This window comes from Pinus tabuliformis, chromosome 7 (assembly GCF_031772625.1).
Source record: "Pinus tabuliformis cultivar Carrire ecotype Pingquan chromosome 7, CPIR1, whole genome shotgun sequence".
Taxonomy (NCBI): domain Eukaryota; kingdom Viridiplantae; phylum Streptophyta; class Pinopsida; order Pinales; family Pinaceae; genus Pinus; species Pinus tabuliformis.
Genome location: NC_142293.1, coordinates 2,037,986,481 through 2,038,003,182, shown reverse-complemented (window position 1 = coordinate 2,038,003,182; position 16,702 = coordinate 2,037,986,481). Strand labels below are relative to the sequence as shown.

General features: G+C 38.7%; 1 protein-coding gene across 1 annotated transcript in view; it reads left to right on the top strand.

Moving 5' to 3' along the window:
* LOC149256692 (pleckstrin homology (PH) domain-containing protein) overlaps positions 1-16,702 on the top strand; it is a 492,716-nt gene that overhangs the window by 198,740 nt on the left and 277,274 nt on the right. The window lies entirely within an intron of this gene.

Genomic DNA, 16,702 nt, shown 5'->3' with positions numbered 1-16,702 from the left:
ATTCTTTGTCCTGGATAAATTCCAGATCAAGTGGCATCAGAGCTCTAGGTTACTAAGGTTAGACAAGCTTGCGCTGGATTTTGTTGTTGAATGCTAACTAGATCAAAAAGCTTAAATTAGGAGAACGAGAGTTGGCTGAAACTAACCCGGAAATTGGAAAAGTCTATTCTAAGAGGAAAATGTCAGAAGAAAATCCCTTGGAATTAGACCCTCAGCTCATGGATAGTTTTATGACCATGAGATCCATGGTGGAGGAAATGTATAGGGACTTTAAGAAAAATAGAGATGAAGATTCATCTAACTCTAAACAAGACAAAAGAGTAGAAGAATCTCTTCTCCATGACCACTCTAAAGGCAAAGGGAAAGAAGAAAAATTTCTCACACCTCCTAATAGCCTTGAAAATAAAAAGAAGACATCTTTGATTAAATTAGATGTTAAATTTGATTTACCAATATATGATGGAGAGTTGAATGTAGAGAAGCTGGATAATTGGATCAAACAGATTGATGTTTATTGCAAAGTGTAGAGCATTGATTCAGATAAGAGTAAGATTCAGTTGGCCAGCCTACGCCTTGGAGGCACTACCTTGGTATGGTGGGAAGGCAGGACACAAGCTGACATGAAGAGACATGGTAAGATTCTTTCTGTCTGGAGTGAATTTGTTTTTGCAATTAAAAAACAATTCTATCCACTAACCTACATGTAGCAAGCCATGATGAGCTGGGAAACTCTTCAGCAATTAAAAGGGCAAAGTGTACAAGGTCACACCCAATAATTTAGGAAAAGAGCTTTGATTCTAGGAATCTCTTTAGACTCACCTGAGACTCTGTTGAAGTATATAGGTGGTCTACACAGCGACTTGAAGCACACTATCCTCATGTTTAATCCCACTAGCATAGATGAGGTATCCGTTCAGGCTACACATCTAGAAGCTAGAGGTAAGAATGGGAACCCAGAAGTTGGGCGATCATCCAAACCCACTGCAAGCAAAAATAAGGAGAAAAGAAAACAAAAATGGAAAGAAAGGAAGACAAACACAGTACAGAAAAGTAAGTCTTCATGCACTCACTGTAAGAAGGATGGGCATGATGATGAACACTGCTGGATTTTGCATTTGGAGCTGAAACCTAAGAAGTACGAGGGCAAGAAAAAGAAGACTGCTGCAGCTATTCAAAAGGATTTGGGGTCAGACTCAGGGGATGAAGCAACAATCGCAGCCACAGGTATAAAAGGTAAAAATTCTGAAGCATCTACTAGTAATTTTGCACAATCTACTAATAAAGAAGAAAATGAGAGAAAAAGACATGAGCTTTTTCATATTCGAGTTATTTCCAATCATCAAAAGATTGATACTTTGTTTGATAGTGACTCACAAGTAAATTTAATTTCTAAAGCAATTGTAAAGAAGTTGGGATTACTAACCACACCTCATAAGAAACCATATCCATTAGGTTGGTTATGTGATAAAGCAAAGCTACAAGTGACTAGACAATGTAAACTTAGGTTTTCTTCTGGGTCAGCATTTGTAGATGAGGTTGAGTTAGATATAGTTCCTTTGGATATATGTGGAATTGTTTTAGGAAGTCCTTACTTGTATGATGGAAAAGCTATTTTCTATAGAGCTGAGAACAAGTATCTACTTGTTAAAGATGGAATTGCAAGAGCTCATAAGCTCAAGAATAATTATACTCTTATAAATTCAGGGTAGATGAAACGATTTGTAAATTCATGCAAACAATTTTTATTGATGGTTGTAAATGAAAAGAAACCTAATAAAACCAATGTATTTGAGGGTTGTGATGCTAAACAACAAGCTGATTTAGAAAAAGTTGTTTCAGAATATGATATATTGTTTCAAGAACCTAAAGGTCTGCCACCCAAAAAGGAAATAGTGCATGATATTAATTTGCAGCAAGATGCTCCATTGCCTAACATTAGAATGTACAGGTTGTCCGCTTTAGAGAATGCAGAAATAAAGAAGCAGGTACAAGAGCTGCTCGAGAAGGGGTTCATGAGACCTAGCACATCACCATGTGGGTCTCCAATTGTGTTGGTGAAAAAGAAAGATGGCTCGTGGAGAATGTGCATTGATTACCGAGCACTGAATAAGATAACGATAAAAAATCGTTATCCCCTTCTTCGCATAGACGATCTATTAGATCAGTTGAAAGAAGCTGTTTATTTTTCCAAGTTAGACTTGCATAGTGGTTATCATCAGGTCAGAGTTGCAGAGCAAGATGCATGGAAGATTGCTTTCAAAACAAAGCAGGGATTGTATGAGTGGCTAGTTATGCCTTTTGGCTTAACTAATGCTCCTGCTACTTTCATGAGAGTAATGAATGATATACTCAGACCTTTTCTTGATGATTTTGTTATTGTATATCTCAATGACATTCTTATATTCAGCAAAACATGGGAAGAACATTTAAAGCATGTTAAGTAGACTCTAGATGTTTTGAAAAGAGAAATTTTTTATGTTAAACTCTCAAAATGTGAATTTGGCAAGACATCTTTGAATTATTTGGGACATATAGTAGGGAGTGGTGAATTGAAGATAGATCCCTCCAAGGTTGTAGTCATTGTAAACTGGCCTAAACCCAAATCTGCTACAGAAGTTAGAAGCTTCTTAGGAGCAGCACAATATTGGAGAAAGTTTATTTCTAACTTTCCCTTAATTGTAGCGCCCTTACATGCTTTAACAGGATTGAACAAGGTGTTTCAGTGGGGAGGCAAACAACAGAAAGCCTTCGACACCTTGAAAGAAAAGATTAGTACAACACCAATACTAGCACTGCCTGGTCTTCAAAGACCATTTGAGATTGAAACAGATGCCAATGACTATGCCATGGGAGCAGTGTTGATGCAGCACGGTAAACCCATATGTTATCATTCTGAGACTTTTAATTTTGCAGTAGTTAACTATCCCACATATGATAAAGAATTGTATGCATTACTACAGAGTGTGAAAAAGTGGAAACATTACTTAATGGGCAAAGAGACAGTTATACAAACTGATCATCAAACACTTCAATATCTACACTCCCAAACTAAGTTGCAGCAATCAAGACACTATAGATGGATGGGTTTTCTACAATAGTTTCATTTAGTCATCAGATATAAAAGGGGCATACACAATAAAGTTGCAGATATGTTGTCCAGACCAATTATAAATGCATCTAGTATACTTGAGCATAATTTAGTATTGCATGAGAGCTACATTGAACAATATGGTCAAGATATAGATTTTAAAGATGTATATGCAACTTTAAGTCAAGGCAAACGTATAGAAGAATTGGATTATCATGTTAAGGACCAACTCTTGTATCATATTGGGAAGCTATGCATTCCATAAATTGAAAGAGTAAAGATAATTCGAGAAGCACACACTTCTCTAATATCAGGTTACTTTGGTGTAAGTAAAACAGTTGCACAACTGCAAAGATTTTGTTATTGGCAAAAAATGAATGAGACGGTTTCTAGATATGTAAGAGGGTGTACCATGTGTGCTAAAAGCAAGCCCAGCAATAGAAAATTGGGCTTGTACACTGCACTCCCAGTTCCTTCTCATCCTTGGGAAAGTGTTTCCATGGACTTTGTTGGAGGACTGCCTAAATCTAGGAAAGGTCATGACTATTTATATGTTGTTGTGGATAGGTTCAGCAAAATGTGTATTTTAATACTTTATAACACACAGATTACAACTAAACAAACTGCAAAGTATGAGTTCATTTTAGCATGTATGGGTTCATTTTGGATTACCCACTTCCATAATATCTGCTCGAGATACCTGATTTGTTGGGAAATTTTGGTCAAGTTTGTAGGAATTGATGGACACCAGGATGAAGAAGAACACAACTTTTCATCCACAAACAGATGACCAAACAGAAGTGGTCAACAAGATAATGATCCAGTTGCTTAGAGGCTATTGCAGCAAGCATCCCAAACTTTGGGATGAACATTTATGTTATGTGCAACATGCTTACAACCGAGCTAAACATTCTTCTACACAGAGATCTCCTTTCGAGACCTGTTTTGGATTCACACCAAGGTCTCCCTTGGATTTTGTCTTTGGTAAAGACATAGCAGTTGATGGACACAGTGATGTGGACAAGGCAACCAAGTTCATTGAACAAATCCAAGAGATTCACCAAGCAATACAAGAATAGCTGGAAAAGAGCCAAGCCAAGTATAAGGCAAGGCATGACAAGCATCAGATGGAGCATAGTTTCCAAGTTGGTGATCAAGTTTGGCTGTATATTAGCAAAGACAAAATGGAAGGTGAAGGTAAGAAGCTGAAGCCAATAAGGTATGGACCTTTCAAGATACTTGAGAAAATTGGTAAGAATGCTTTTCGCCTTGATCTACCAGCTTACATGCACATCTACTCAGTTGTTAATGTAGACAACTTGAGACTATTTGAACCTTCATTAATCGAAGATCCTGAGGAGCAGAGTCAATTGCCTTCTATTGATGATCTGTTGCCTGAATATCTTAATGAATTGCAGGAAGATACAGTTCTGGACAAGAAGGTAAGAACTACGCGTAGAGGGGATGTTGAATACCTCAGGATTGAACTCAAAGGGTTAAAGCCAAGCAGTGCGAAATGGATAGAAATTGAGCAAGCGAGGAAGCAATACCCTCACTTGATTGATGCTTAAAAGAAAACCAACTTTTGGTGGTCCAAAAGCTTTTTCAGTGGGAAGGCTGTGATCTGAATTGGATCCTAAAAACACTCTATAAGTTTTCATGACTGTTTCAAATTATGCCTAAAGATTCAAGTCTTAGAACAATCAAAGCTATCAGAAGGAATCCTCGTAATAGTTGCAGTTGTGGCCAAAGTGGACCAACAAGGACCCTCGGTTGAGCTCGCAGACCGTTGGCCCATGGTAACACGCGCTGGCGCAAACTAGCAAAATCAGAGGCCAAATCAACAAATGGGGGTGGTTTCTGATACGCGATTAGTGTCGCTAAAGCGCTAATCGTGTATCGCAGGGCATCCCCCTCAGTGAAGGAAAGCCCTGAAGCGCCTGGAACGGAAATCGCTATAAAATTCAGAAAAAGTAACGCATTTGGTTACGTAGCGCGGGATTCCACAAATTGACAAGATATCGGAAGGCCTCGAGGCAGTAAGCAGTTTTCACTGAGTCCCGTCCGATGCCACACATCGAGCAACACGCGTCCGACGATGAGAGAGAAAACCACTCACATCGGACGGGTAAACATCGTGCGACTTGTTTGCCCGATATGAAGGACGACTGTAGGATCTGGGGGGCCTAGATCAACGACGGAGATGCATCCCGATGACTGACTAGATTTGACAAGTCAGAAAGCAAGATCACAGGGGATTTGAAGTCTAACGTGGATGATGAGCTGGCAAACGATTCATGATTCGCGGACGATTTTGAAGCAAACGGAATAAACGACCATTCAAAAATGATTCAAGGAATCTGTCACCCAGTTCGTTGGGAAACAGGTGGCCACCTCCCTTGAGGCGTTACCCAGTGATTATGACGTAGAGTAAAGGAATTCAAACGGACAGATGTAAGGAAACCAGAAGGCCGGGAAGCGGAAATGAACAGTAAAAAAGAACAGACTGGCTTTAAAGCCATGACCTGACAGAAGCGAAAAAACAACAAGAAGACAGATAGCTAATAGCATAAAACAGAGAGTAGAAACCGAGCTGACCTGAAGGCAGCGTCGAGCCAGACAGAGCCAGAGACAGTGAGAGAGTCTGTGTACTCCATTGAAGGCTTGAGAGGTTCAAGCAAACTCCTCAACATAGGCCTGTCATACCACTGTGACCCTCAGAGGTTGAGTTTCAGTAGGGAGAGTCTGTGCACTCCATTCCTACTGACTTCTATCTGTTTAGTGAGTCTTGAATCGAGCTCATTGTTGTAAAAACTCTGCTTGAAAACATAATAGAGAGGCCACCACTGAGAGCTGGACTAGGAGACGTAGCCCAGGAGCATTGGGTGAACTCCTTATTAAACTTGTTGTCTTACATGTTTTCCTGTTATGTTTTCTCTAACTGCCTCAGTGTCTGTGTATTTTGCAATCTTATCGATCCATCGTGTTGACCACTGCGTGTCAACTACCCATAGTAGGACACCCCCTTTTCTTTGCAAAAGGGATAGCGCTTGATCAACGTGTCTGTGCCATTCGACAGTATCGTCGACCTGATCAGTTTATGTTGTAAACCCAGTCTGCATGTGTGAATTGTAAATAATCTTAGCAGAGTTGAGTCATGTATGTGAATTGCCTAGGTGGACCTAATTTTTTAGTGATAATCTACGTTCCGGAAGGTTTTTTGTCTCACCGATCCATGATCGGCAGAGTTTTCATTCAGCCTAACCCCAGAGCCGGAATGAATTTTTTCATTAGAATCTTAGAGGAATCCTAGTGTGTTGATCTGCTAGATTATATTTGGTCGCAGAACTGGGTGGTCTATGAGGGTCTATGTCAAATGGGTTTTCTCCTTTGAGATGTAAAATTGTAAAAGTCATGATGTAAACTTAGTCAGCAACTTCTTTTCAATTTGTTTCTTGTTTGGGTGGCGACTCCATTTTCTTATTTTTTCCAGACAAGAAGCCTCCCTCATATCTACTTGTTGGTTGCTTTTTGGATCTTAGAATTAGATTCATTGTTCAAGTGGCGACTCCACTTCTTTCATCTCTTGATTTTCTTGAGCAGAGATCTCTTCCTATCATCCATTTGGTCTCTCGTTATTCATCATGGATTATTCGTTTAAACCATGTCATTTTACTGATGATCTCCATGATATTTCGGAAGAGGCCATTTCTAAATTACCTTTGTTCTCAAGTGGTGATTCAGTCGCTGTTAAAAGACATGTAGGCTTGTTTACTCGTATAATGATCCTATATTGTAGACCCCCTTAGTATAATCATGAAGATGTCAAAATGCGTCTTTTTGTCTTTTCTTTAGAGGGTGATGCTTTGAATTGGTTTAACAATTGTCCTAAGGATTCTTTCACTTCTTTACAAGACATTGTCAATGCTTTTAAAGATAGATATGGTAATCTAGATAGATTGCCTTGTGCCCCTAAAATTGTGCAACATAATGAAAGTAATCTTATGAAAGGTTCAGCTGTCGGTGAAAGATTCCAAGACAATTCTTCATATCAGAATGTGCCATCCACCTGTACCATTGCAGATCAAATCCATGATAGTGGAAAAGCAGGGACAAATGACAATGAAAAGGAAGATCAAAAGCAAATTATACAAGAACTAATGCTGCTGGTAAAAAATATGGAGATAAATCAAACTAATTATGCCAATGATGTGAGAACTTTATGCACCCACTTGGAAAAACGTAATAGGGAGATGGAGATCATGCAAAATAAACATGCTAAGGAAATTGAGGCCATGAAGACTAATCATGACACAGAAATTAGTTTTATGCAAAGCAAGTTATCAGGCTTAGAGGAAAATATGACGATCATGGAAGCTAATCATGATAGGGAAGTTAATTCTATGCAAAACAAGTTATTAACTATGGATGAAGAAATGACTATCATGACATTCGATCATAATAATCAGTTAGCTACCATGCAAGCAAATCATAAGGAAGAGATAAACTCTATGCAGCATTGCTTGATGACCATAAAGGAAAAAGACGATAAAATAATAAAAGATATGGAAGCTAATCAGATACGTCTTTAGAAAAAGTTATTGACCATGGAAGAAGATCATGCCAGAGAAATCAGTGCTATGAAAGTTGAACACTCTAGCCAGATAAATGCCATTACAATACAGGTACATAAATTTCAACAATGGATTAAGGATGAAAGAAAGCAGGAAACATCAATAGATCAGGAGCCTTCTCATTTGCTGCAACAAGCTCCATCTTATTATGAGGGGGTCATTGGTTCGATTGAAAGGTGGTTAATTGAAGGTGATCCAGATAAAATTAAAAACGATAAAGATCAGATGCAAGATGAGGAAAGACATGTCACACATATCTTACATACTTCATCTAAGAGCTTTGAAACAGAAAATTCCACGTCATCAATAATACAACCTGCCACAAAGAAAAAGCGCAAGAGAAAGAAAATGAGAAGAAGATTTGATGCATCACATAGTCGGGAGTAGCTTGATTTTCGGATAGGAAAAAGTCCTACCATATGTAGAATTGGACATGGCACATCCAATAAGTAGCCGACAGATTTCCCTGAAAGCAGGCAAATGCTCAGTATGCACTATATTGAACACATCTGATACCATGGGGCATCCTTTATATTGTATTTCTAACTCTACTCCTTGTCATTTCGGCATTTCATTTCTGTTTTAGGTATAGATTTACTTTTCCAGAGTGAAGAGCTTATATCTTTCATGTGCTTAATGTTATATGATGATTTTTGGACGGACACTACTTATATTTTGTTGTGTGTTGCATGGATGTAGATTTTGGATTCTCACATTCCTGCAGTGCAGCAACATGTCCACAAGTGGAGCCAGATGTTGACCACTACGTGTCAACTACACATAGCAGTACACCCCCTTTTCTTCGCAAAAGGGATAGCGCTTGATCAACGTGTCCGTGCCATTCGACAGTAATCGTCGACCTGATCAATTTATGTTGTAAACCCAGTCTGCATGTGTGAATTGTAAATAATCTTAGCAGAGTTGAGTCGTGTATGTAAATTGCCTAGGTGGACCTAATTTTCTAGTGATAATCTACGTTTCGGAAGGTTTTTTGTCTCACCGATCCATGATCAGCAGAGTTTTCCTTCAGCCTAACCTCAAAGCCGGAATGAATTTGTCATTAGAATCTTAGAGGAATCTTAGTGTGTTGATCTGCTAGATTATATTTGGTCGCAGAACTGGGTGGTCTATGAGGGTCTATGTCAAATGGGTTTTCCCCTTTGAGATGTAAAATTGTAAAAGCCATGATGTAAAGTGTCTTGAGGGTTAGAAAATGTTTTAATCCCCTCATAAGTCCTAAGTCCTAGGTCCTAGGTGATTTTTCCAAAGGCTAAGTTCAAGGACCCAAAAACAAAAAATAGAAAAATTAAAATAATTAATTAATTAAAAAATAGATAAAATTAATAATAAAATTTAAAAATTTAAAAATAATTAAAAAATAAAAAATAAAAAAATAAAATAAAATATCCTAGGCCCTAGGTGATTTTTCCAAAGGTCAAGTTCAAGGATCCAAAAACAAAAAATTAAAAAATAAAAAAAATTAATTAATTAAAAAATAGATAAAAATAATAATAAAATTTAAAAATTTAAAAATAATTATAAAATAAATAATAAAAAATGTAATAAATAAAATTAAAAAAAATAATAAAATAATAATAAGTCAAATTTTTGAGTAAATAAATGCAGAATTTTAATTTTTTAATATATTAAAATGCATTTAAAAATTTGACGGATGAGATTAAAAGAAATCTTGATCCTCATCGACGGTCGAGATTGGTTTGACATGGATCATTCGAACTAGCTGTTGAGAATTTTTCCTTTAAATAGGGTGTTAGGGGTCATTTGAGATAAGATTTGATTTGAGAGTCTGGTGCTAAAGAAAGCTCTCTTGTAGTCAGTTTTTTGTGCAATAAAGAAAGACTTTGGGGTTGATCTTGCTGGTGTTACTCTTATGAAAGTGCTGTAAGATGCTTTATTTTTCTGCATAATTTTATTTTCAGCTATTGATTTTAGCTTGATGAAGATTGATTCAGGCACATGTATCTTGTCTGATCTCTGGGGTTTGAATGATAGTTTAGATTCTGAAATATAATGGCGGGTATCTCCATTTGATCTGGATTTCACTATTGTTTTCTCCCTCTATGTTAATGGTTGATTTTAAGCTGTGCAGGAAATCTTAGTTTTGAGTTTACCAGGCGTTAGGGGAAGTTTTCGGCTGAACCAGCCAACTCCCGGGTTGCGTTTTCTGAAAGAGCCCAGCCAATTTTAATCTCGGGCTTATCATCTGAAATTTTTTATGAATGCATGCAGGGTTTTTCTGAAGCACCTCACATTAAGTTTAAAATTCTGAAAATATTTCTATGGCATAACGATAAATCTGGCTACTTAGAGCCTTCAGTTTGTAAATACTGTAATTATTTGGTTGTTCTTAGGGTTTCTAGGGTTTCATTTATTTTTTAGCATTTTCAGGTTCTGGCTGTGTGTTTACAGGTTGCATGTTGCAAATCTGAAGTCGAAATCTGATTCTGAAAGCCAGATCTAGGCCCTGGAGGGTAAGATCTGGCCTCAGAACCATTTCTTGCAGAGGCATTACTCCTGCAGTCCAAGTTTTTTTTGGATTTGGGAACTGTTATTTGAAGGTTTTCATTGAGAAATCTGAAGCATATCAGTTTAAATTTTTTAAGATTTCTGGAAAATATTTTTCTGGTGAAATTTGTTTGGATCGATTGGCTGACTGGTAGGGTTTCATGCTGCATCAAAATTTCGAAAAATTTTCAAGACCCTCAGGCCTCTCTCATTGCTGCTGGTGCTTTCAAAATCTTTCTGCATTTCCCATAGCCTTCAACACTGCTTTCAATGCCTGCAAAATAAAACGAAGGAACCCGCAGTTCGCTGTCCCATTCACCTCTCACGCAGCTCCATTCCTCACTGCCTGCCTTTCTTCCTCGCCAGCGAACCCTCATTTCCAACTTTGTGTTCCTCCATGTTCCATGCAAACTTGCCAACGTAGCTTCCATTCCCGCAGCTTTCTCCAGATCCGTAACAAACTCCTACAAATCTTCTCCAAAGTTCCATCCTCACACCTGCAAAAACAAAAAAAAAATTCCCACGCAGTCATCATCAGCACGCTGCCCATCCCTTCCGTTCCGCTCTCTGCCTGCAAAACAAACACTGCCCACGTGCCTCAAAATCCCTCACGCTGACCTGCAGTCTCAAACAAAGCAAATTCGACTTTATTTTTATTTTTTTATGACGAGTCTTCATGGTGATACGTATGGTAAACACTTTGGTAAGTTTAGATTTTTAAGTTTGAGTTTTATTTTTTTTTTAAGTTTTAGATTTAAATTTTCATTTTTGTTATATATGTTAGATGTTAGTACATATGGAGTGGAGGCGGGGTTCACATCGCAACCATATCACGGGGGAAAAAGAAGATATCCCGGGGATATCCTTGTGCAACCATCTCACTTTGTTCGCACCTTGTTATGTATGGGTTGACCTTAGGAAACCACGTATGGGTTGAAGAATGAAACTAGGAGGCATCTTGTTCGTGTCTTTGTGAGACACATCGAATGATGTCTTTGATGCTTAAACATTTACTTTTAAGCACCAGACTTTCTTTGGATAAGCGCAAGACTGTACTTACCTGGACGAGTGAAAAGCCATACTGCTGTAGCCGTTTCAGGTTGGGTGAGTGGATGAGCGAGCTACTTCTGGGGATACGTAAAGTCAGCCGCTACTTACTCATTCATTGGGGAGCCATAAAGCCGCCAACCGGACAAAGCCCATTCAGCCAGCCAGACAAAGCTAGCAAGCAAGAAATAAAGCCACCATGAATAGTTTATAACAAATAAATTATACGGGCATGTTTCAGGCATTCAAACATCACTTTTTGTTTTTAGCTTATCTTTTAGTTTTAGATTTTAGTTTTAAATTAAATCTTCACCTTGCTTTAAAATTCAAAAAATCAATAAAAAATAAAATGTTAGGGTAGATTTTTTATAATCTTTATTTAGTTTTTTTTTTAGAATTAGATTTTTTGTACCTATTTATTTAGTTTAGTTTAATAATTTTAAGTTTTATTTACTTTGGTTTTTATTTAAGATAGTTTTGTTTTATAAAAATATTTTTTTTTTTCTTTAGTTTAGTTTAGTTTAGAATAAATTTGAGTGTTTTTTTTTTTTTTTTTTAAGTTTAGAGGTTAGTTTTGTTTTACTTTATAAAAATAGAATAAAAAAAATAATAAAAAAATAAAAAGCATAAAAAGTAATTTTTTAGACTTTTTATTTTGTCCTGTAGTTTGGAATTTTCTTTAGATTTAAAGTTTCATCATTAGTTTGCTTAGTCTAATTTTATTTGAAAATACAAAAAAAAAGTTTAAAAAATAAAAAAAAAGGTTTTATTTAGTTTTAAATTTTGTTTTATCTGAAATATATAAAAATATTTCGGGAAATTTTTTGCCAATTTCTGTCTTGGCTCAGGAATTTCTTATGTTTTGTCTTTTATGCTGTGGCTAAAATTTTGATGTGGGAATTAATGGTTAAACATGCTTAAATGTTCATTTGAAGATTAACTGTATGAATGGGATCTCTGGTTAGCACTTTACGTGGTTGTTTAAAGCACTTTGTCTTTCGAAATTTTAGTTGCTGGGGTATCATTAAGCCATTAAGCATTTATTGATTATCTCGCATGTGGTAAAAGTTAATCTTTGTTGTTTGATGGTAAAACGATTGTTAATGAGTTCATATCTCTGCAACATCTGATAAATAATCGTTTAATCATTTATTTTATAAGGCACTGGTCTATTAACTTAGTAAAATCAATTAAGTGCTTGTTTCCCTTCGTGTTTCCCAACCCAACTGGTCCCCAGTTGGTCACACATTATCCCACAGGGTCTACCCCCTTTAGCTGCGGGAGACAGACTTAAACGGAGAGATCGAGGATCAGGGTGACAGCCCTCGGTCTGAGCGTTGTCGTGACAATCCGTGCGACAACTGATTGCATAAAGTAACATAGGCACATCCATGCACATAAGTCTGTAAAACCTTTAATTCTTTGTCTTGGATAAATTCCAGATCATTTAATAACATAAACATCAACGTGAACACAAATGCAACCTTCACAAATATACATATCAACAACTAAAATAAACTGAGATGACACAAGAGACACCATTATTTTTGGACAATTGTCCCTAGAAAAACCAAATGCGGGAAAGCGGTGCAACATATAGAGGGTTTTATTATTAAGTAGATTCTAAATACAACTAGGGTGCCATAAATGGTTCACCCTTCAGAGAATTTCCTTGGCAGCAATACCTCTATCCGAAGATAGATTTTCCAGCTGATCAACAACTAGATGAATGATCCCACAGTGACTTTGGCTATTCCTTGTGCTGGACAACGAAAGCTGCTTCGCGCACTGTTTGGAACTGCGTCTTCCTCTTAGGGACTGTGTCACCCTCTCTGGCTTTGCGTCAGCCAATTAGCTCTCAGTTTGTCCCACTGAATCACCTCAACGCAGCCTCTGAATACTTCTGCATCAACTGTGTCAGTCTCTACGGTCTATGCGTCAGCCTCTTGGCCCTCTACATCCTCTGTGCTGGTCTCCTCAGCCTCTGTGTCAACCTTTGTTCCCTCTGCATCAACCCTCCAAGGCTCTGCGCTGCCTCTCTAATATGTATTCCTCGGCCTCTTGCCGAGCTACCCCTCATTGTAACTTATCACTTGTTCGATTTCCTCAGCAAACCTCGCCCTAGAAAATCGAATTGACTGATCTCTCTCGGTGTCTTGGTGTATCTCCAACTGACCCTCAAGCCTCCTCTTATACTTTTCCTGTTTACGATTCAACGACCGAGATTAAGTCCCTAATCAACGGCTAAGATTAGATATGGCTTGATCCTCATTATTTAGAACTTTCTCACCCATATTATATTAATACACATTAATATTTTTATTTTCCTAAGTGCATCCTCCTCGTCCAATAAGTGAACTACAAGCAATATTTGAATGGCTTGGGGATCTGTAGAGTGCAATCTGTTACTGTGGAGGCCCATGGCTCTCAACGCTCACCCTACATGTGCCAATGTAGCCCTCTGGAGGATTAGGACCCCATATAGGGAGACCAAACCCAAGATGGAAACCATCTGCAATCTTGCATAAGATTCAAGGCGTCCCTTAGCCTTCCATTTCAACAAGTCATTAGAGAAATCAAGTAAATGAGCTTACCAAATCATGGATCACAGGTGGGGACTTCATAATGGCCTGCCCTTCCATAATGGGCTTCGGGATGTGCTAATGTCTCCTAAACTCTAGATGGGTTAACCAATAATCCTATTAGTGTTGATTTGGAGTAGCATCAGATGTGCTACGACCATGAAAATTGGTGGAGAGGCTAAAGCACATGAGATCTCCAATACCCAGAAATGGTTTGGGCAGAATCTAACCAATTTGGGAGATATTAAAATAATTAATATTTTTAATGGAGTCCCTAAGTCTAAACTTAGGAAAAATAAAATATTAATGTGAATTAATATAAACTGAGTTAGAATGGTCCAAAAGTCATGGATCAAGCTAGATCTAATCTTAGCTGTTGATTAGGGACTTAATTTCAGCCGTTGAATTGTCAACAAGAAAAGTATAAAAGGAGGCTTGAGGGTCACTTGGAGAACACATCGAGTTGATCAAGATTTCGATTTTCTTGGGTAGGGTTTGCTTAAGAAGTCAAAAGAGTGATCAGAGTTGTAGCTGAGGGGCAGTGAATATAGAGGCAGAGAGGCAGAGATAGCACTAGGAGGATCAGCGCAGAATCTGGGGGAGAGGGACGCAGAGCCAGCCAGGGCTCACGAGAGGCAGCTAGGAGCTGCGTAGTACCTCAGAGAGCCGGTGTGGGTGACATAGAGGCTCTAAGGGCTGACGCATAGGCAGCCAGGAGCTGCGCAGTGCCTCAGAGAGCCAGCGTGGGTGACACAGAGGCTCTAAGGGCTGACACAGTGCCTCCAGAGGCTGACGCAGGGTGAGCTAGGGTGACGCTGGGCAAACGCTGTGCCAGAAAGGTCTGATGCAATCCCTAGAGGTTGATGTTGGGATTTTTGTGGGGCAGATTGGAGTTGGGAGCTGTCGGAGTGTTTATCCGGGGTTTCAGCTGGAATATCTGCTTCCAAGTAGAGAGGTACTACTGCCGATATTATTCTCTATTGGATGAGTCGGTTTTGGCACCCAAATTGTATTCAGAAACTGCATAATAATAAAATCCTCAGATAGCTGCACTGGTTTTCCCGCATTGGGTTTTTCCGGGGACATTGGTCCAAAAACAATGGTGTCACTTGTGTGCTTGTTTTGTTTCCTTCAGTTGATGATCTGTAACGTGTTGATCATGTGCTTGTATTTATTTTCAGTATTTACATGGTAAATAACTTGTTAATTAACCAGAACAAGTAGGCAGAAATAAATCAGAAAAGTACATGAAGGGGTTCTAACAGATAGATTTAGAAATTCCAACAATTAGGTGGTTTTTACTTCTAAAGGGGATAATATAGTCAAGGTACTTCCTTCAAAAGGTGGTGGCATGTGGTAGATAGGTGAATGAAGTAGGGAATGAGAAGGGGCAGCTCCGGGTCACATGCCGAGGTACAAGGTTAGGTAATAAGAGGGAAGCCCACACTTGGGTTTATAATGTATAAGAGGGAGCAATCGTGGTACATGAGGTGCCTTAACCTTGATCCTTTCACCCTTTTTTATATGCTTTTTTCCTTTTTATGATTTTCTTTGATTAACTGCTCGAGGCTCAAGGGGTAAGAGCATGATGTATAAGATATAGCAGTGAATACCCCCTTTAAGGTGGGGCGACTCATTGCCCACCAGGGGTTGGGACAATCATGGGTTCCTATATGATGAAGGAGGTTCGCAAAACCTATAGGAACCAAGGTGATGGCCATGATGATTGGGTAGATCTCATGTGTTGGCTTTTACCCATGTGCTAAATGTATTTGTCCCGACCATATTTTGCATTTTGTTGTACATTTTCTTGTTGAATGTGGCCATATGTGCTTTTATCTTTCATTTCGGCTGCATCAACCTCCGGGCTTCATTCCAGGCCATGATCCAATATGTGGGCAAGGGGAAGGGGCAAGCTAACCCTGTGGACTCAATGGAGGAATGTGGACCCAAGCAGGGAGAAGCGATGAATGGGGTAATAATGAATGGAAAGAGGGTAATATAAGCGGATAAGGGAGCGGGACCACACAACCAAAATCAGGGTTTCCCATGAAATACCATCACTGGAACCAAATGGTTAGTAAAAGAGATCCCACAGGACTAGAATCCAATGTTAATTCCTAAAAGGGGTCTAGGGGACAAAAGCACAGACCTAGCCCATCCTTTCTGCCGAATCCCCCCATTAATCCATGACTAGAAGTGTCCATGATAAGAAAACTACAATACTTAATTTCCAAATGACAAGGCATAGCTTTAGATTCAGGAGGCCCACCTTCAAGCATATGATCATGGCAGATGGGCGAGGGATCACATGGCTGGCTTAGGTGGCGTAGGAATGGCACAATGGGCTAGCTGGTGGCTGTTGGCTGAGGACCATCTTGGAAAAAAAAATTCTCCTAGGGATATTACCCACAAAATGGTGGGTAACAAGCCATACACCATCATGTGAAGCCAAATGGCCTTTCAATTTGCCTGAATAGCTGCAATGTACTTAGCTTTCGCAGAACTGAATGCCACTGATCTCTGTTTCCTATTGAACTACGACACCACTATCAAACCCAACATGAAACAACATTTGGATGTACTCTTCTTGTCACTATCACTGCCTGCCCAATCTGAGTCTGTACAACCTGTCAACATGACTATGTCCCCAATCATAGTCCAGTCCATTATCCGCTGTGCCCTGTAGGTACTGTAACACATGTTTCACAGCCACCCAGTGCACCTTCCTGGTCTTCATCATAAACTGACTAATGTGTTGACTGCGAAACAAATATCTAGTCTAGTGTTGACCGGATACATCAATGACCTGATCAATTGACGAT